Raw genomic sequence first — 5,339 nt, 5'->3', positions numbered from 1 at the left:
GGAATGTTTTTACTTGCCTGAATGTAGGTAGATTGTCAATCATTTCTTGTTTTAGCCTAGGTCAAAATCGGTCAATTTTGTTACAGAAAAGAGTTGTCGCTTATGAGGTGCTCAAGGAAATTGTTTTTGTTCGATCCTGAGTGTCCTGTATTGGCCTAAAGTTTAGAAATTTTCCGTTATTTTTGGCAGTTTTAACGATTTTTTCAAAGCCCAAAGCCCAAAGTAGGGCCCTTGTACAGCAGACAATCGTCTTTTTTTCTCTGTAATCTACTAACACAAAAAGAAAACTCTTCTTGATATTTTTCCCTTAATCTCCGAAAAAAATTTTGTTTTTGAAATCTTTTATTTTTTAGATTTTTGTCGATTAGAGAGCAGATATCTAGAAGAGTTTTCTTAATGTTAGTACATATCAACTGAAGGGGAGAATTCTGGTAAAATGTTCATTTCTTTAATTTTTTGATAAAAATATGTTGAAGGAATGTTTCAAGTTGCCTATATGTTGATTATCATTTCATTTCTATGTCAATTTTGTTACAGAAAAGAGTTGTCGCTAATGAGGTGCCTAAGGAAAAATGTATTCAACCAAAAATTTTTGTTTGATCCTGAGTGTCCTGCATTGGCCTGAAGTTCAAAATTTTACCGTTATTTTTGGCGATTTTACAAAGCCCGAAGGGACCTCGTACAACATATACATCAAACAATCGTCATTTTTTTTCTCTGTAATCTACATGATGTAAAAACTAACATAAAAATCTCTTCTTGATATTTTTCCCTTAATCTAAAAAAATCATTCTTTTTGAAATTTTTTTTCATAATCTTTTATTTTTTAGATTTTTGTCGATTAGAGAACAGATATCTAGAAGAGTTTTCTTAATGTTAGTACATATCAACTGAAGGGGAGAATTCTGGTAAACTGTTCATTTCTTTAATTTTTTGATAAAAATATGTTGAAGGAATGTTTCCACTTGCCTGTAGTGTTTTAGCCTATGTCAAAATTGGTCAATTTTGTTACAGAAAAGAGTGTTTGGCCTAACGTTCAAACTTTTACCGTTATTTTTGGCAATTTTAGCGATTTTACAAAGCCCAAAGAAGGGACCTTGTACAATATATACATCAAACAATCATCATTTTTTTTCTCTGTAATCTACATGATGTACATTAACATAAAAAAACTATTCTTTTCCCTTAATCTAAAAAAAATCCTTTTTGAAATTTTTTTTTCATAATCTTTAACAATTCAAATTTGTTCAATATATCACATTTGTTCAACAACTCACATTTGTTCAACAACTCTCATTTTTTCAACATCTCACATTCGTTCAGCAACTCATATTTGTTCAACAACTAGTATTTGTTTAATAACTCTCATTCGTTCAAAAACTCATATTTGTTCAACAGCTAAAATTTGTCTCACAACTATAATTTGTTCAACATCTCACATTTGTTCAACAACTCAACAACTCATATTTGTTCATCAACTATCATTTGTTCAACAGTTTTCATTTTTTAACAACTTTCATTTGTTCAACAACTCGCATTTGTTCAACAACTCTCATTTGTTCAACAACTCTCATTTGTTCAACAACTCACATTTGATCAACAACAAAGTTTTTTCAACAACTCGAATTTGCTTAATAACTCTCATTTGTTCAACAGATCACATTTGTTCAACAACTCTCATTTGTTCAACAAATCACATTTGTTCAACAACTCACATTTGTTCAACAACTCACATTTGTTTAATATCTCACATTTGTTCATTAATTCTCATTCATTTGTTCAAAAGTTCTCATTTGTTCAACTACTCATTTGTATTAACACTCATTTGTTCATCAATTCTCATTTGTTCAACGCATTTGTTCAACAACTCGCATTTGTTCAACAACTCGTATTTGTTCAACAAATCACATTTGTTCAACAACTCACATTTGTTCAACAACTCACATTTTTTTAATATCTCACATTTGTTCATTAATTCTCATTCATTTGTTTAGCTACTCTCATTTGTTCAAAAGTTCTCATTTGTTCAACTACTCATTTGTATAAACACTCATTTGTTCATCAATTCTCATTTGTTCAACGCATTTCTTCAACAACTCGCATTTGTTCAACAACTCGTATTTGTTCAACAAATCACATTTGTTCAACAACTCACATTTGTTCAACAACTCACATTTGTTCAACAACTCGCATTTGTTCAACAACTCACATTTTCTCAACAACTCGCATTTGTGCAACAACTCTCATTTGTTCAACAACTCACATTTGATCAACAACAAAGTTTTTTCAACAACTCGAATTTGCTTAATAACTCTCATTTGTTCAACAGATCACATTTGTTCAACAACTCTCATTTGTTCAACAAATCACATTTGTTCAACAACTCACATTTGTTCAACAACTCACATTTGTTTAATATCTCACATTTGTTCATTAATTCTCATTCATTTAGCTACTCTCATTTGTTCAAAAGTTCTCATTTGTTCAACTACTCATTTGTATAAACACTCTCATTTGTTCATCAATTCTCATTTGTTCAACGCATTTGTTCAACAACTCGCATTTGTTTAACAACTCGTATTTGTTCAACAAATCACATTTGTTCAACAACTCACATTTGTTCGACAACTCACATTTGTTCAACAACTCACATTTGTTCAACAACTCACATTTGTTCAACAACTCACATTTGTTCAACAACTCACATTTTTTTAACAACTCTAATTTTTTTACACATTTGTTCAACAACTCGCATTTGTTCAACAACTCACATTTTCTCAACAACTCGCATTTGTGCAACAACTCTCATTTGTTCAACAACTCACATGTGTTCAACAACTCTCATTTATTCAACAACTCGCATTTGATCAACAACTAAATTTTTTCAACAACTCGAATTTGCTTAATAACTCTCATTTGTTCAACAAATCACATTTGTTCAACAACTCTCATTTGTTCAACAAACCACATTTGTTCAACAACTCACATTTGTTCAACAACTCACATTTGTTCAACAACTCGTATTTGTTCAACAACTCACATTTGTTCAACAACTCACATTTTTTTAACAACTCTAATTTTTTTCAATAGCTAACATTATTCAAACCACCATCGCACTGTAAATCACATTCTTATCATTATATTATCATGCATAGTGAGTACATGCTACGTTGTAGATGATATAATTCGAGTTAATATAAAAACCTTCAGCGGTATCAATTTGGCATACCCTTTAAGTTCAAAATGTTTACATTACGTGTAAATGGTAACACACTATCGCAGCACAGGATATAAATATATAATTTTCTCTCAGAATAATCTGTTAAATTTTTAGATACGGTTCCACTCTATAATATTCTCTACTCTGTAATTGTATTGTCATGCTTTTGATTTAATGTTTGTTGATTTCTTTTCACGCTTTTTAACACAAAATCATTCAACCTTACAAACCTTATACACGGGGTTAGTACAAATCTTTTGGCAAGATACACTTTTTGCTCTGATTTTGGAATTGTAATCTCACCAATTATTTGAACTAGGGATGTGTTAAGAGAAAAGTAATTTAAATGAAACCTGGAAAATGTAAAAATGTCTGAACATTAATAATGATTGTCATAAAAAAAGAAATTAGAAAAGGTTCCTTTCTATTCAGTTTTTACTGAATAATTTACGCAAAGTTTATTCAACCTTACCCCACACACTTCACAATAAAAAACCAATTTGGCATAGAATGCTCTCTATTGGGGAGGGGAGGGGGGTGAAATGACACAGATGAATCCTGTGTATGCATTACAAAGCTCATTTCCATTAAAAGAGCGACTTGTTCTATTCTAAACGGTACTATAAGTCATTTGTCTGAAAGTTTTACAATTTTGGTCTTTCTTTATAAGATACTTCTAGATTTATCTGCAGAAACAAAAAAGTAAAAATCTAATCTAATATTTTTCGAGAGGTTTTAAGATTAATGTTGTGAAACACATGCCAAAATTTAGGTCTTTCTCTCGGAAAACTTTTTTTCAAATAACTTTTTTGGCGGTTACCGTATCTTTGCGCCCATCGCTTTTGGATGTTGGACTTCTTTTTATTTATTTTCATGATAAAGGTACAGGTATAAAGATGTGTGTGCACCTTATTTTTATATTTTTGACTTTTGTTATATATCTGCATAAATAAATTAATGATTCAATACTGTTATATTTTTATGAAACTCTTGTGTACTCATGGTCACTTCAAGCAATATGACCCCCCCCCCCCCTATCTTTATTTTTTGCAAGAACTGGAATAGTATCTGAGGTGGCTGTTCTAGCTTAAACATGCTCATCAATTCAGTCTAAAAGCTGGGCTTATACACCTACTGTCTGAGTTCTCTGGCGTACCGCCTAATTGCCTTATTTTTCACCAGACTAAATCTACATTATAACCCACTTCTAGTCACTGGTTTTCAACAATTTCTAGATCTTTAGAATGCCAGTAACAATAGAAAGCAGATGGCACAATTTTTGCTAAGAAATTTTGCACAGACACCTTTAAATGGGAATTGCAAATTTCCAGTTTTTCTTGATTACACATTCTGGTTTTGAAAATTTTGCGAAAACGTTTTCAGATTTGAATATGCTGGGTTCTCAGGCGTACTGCCTACAGGCCTTATGATACCTATACCAGACTGAATCTATACTTGGACCATATTTCCAGTCATTGGCCGGATTTTAACAATTTATAGCTCTTTAGAAAAACTAAAACAAAACAAAAACCAGATTGCACAATTTTTTCAAAGATTTTTCGCACATACGCCTTTAATTAAAGTGAATTTTTACATTTTCAGTTTTTCTTGAATACACATTTAGGTTTTGAAAATTTTGCAAAAACTTTTGAAGATTATTTGCTACATGAAGGACTTTCTAAAATGTTTAATTTATCGAATTTTCCGCAATTTTAGTTTTTACACAATTTTTGCGAACATAACTAGATTTCGCAATAAATACTTGGATTTTTGCAAATTTGCCAATTTTTCTTCAGAATATTGAAGTATAGTCCAAGCGTTTTCCAATTATATCAAATGTTATATATTTGTATCACAATGAGAAAAGTTGATTTTATCTGTATCAGAGTAATTATCTGAAGATGAATATAAAAATGCACATACTAACCTTTTCTTATTTTATTACTTTGGTTCGCAGTGCTGTTTGTAGTCAAATTAAGTGTAAAAGATAAGAAGTAGTTGTCAAATTAAGTGTCGAAGATAAGAAGCAATTGTCAAATTAAGTGCAGAAGATAAGAAGAAATTGTCAAATTAAATGTAGAAGATAAGAAGTAAATGTAAAATGAAGTGTAGGAAATAA

The sequence above is a fragment of the Eurytemora carolleeae genome, unplaced genomic scaffold (genome assembly GCF_000591075.1).
Source record: "Eurytemora carolleeae unplaced genomic scaffold, Eaff_2.0 scaffold927, whole genome shotgun sequence".
NCBI lineage: Eukaryota > Metazoa > Arthropoda > Copepoda > Calanoida > Temoridae > Eurytemora > Eurytemora carolleeae.
Note: the sequence above shows the minus strand (reverse complement) of the source record.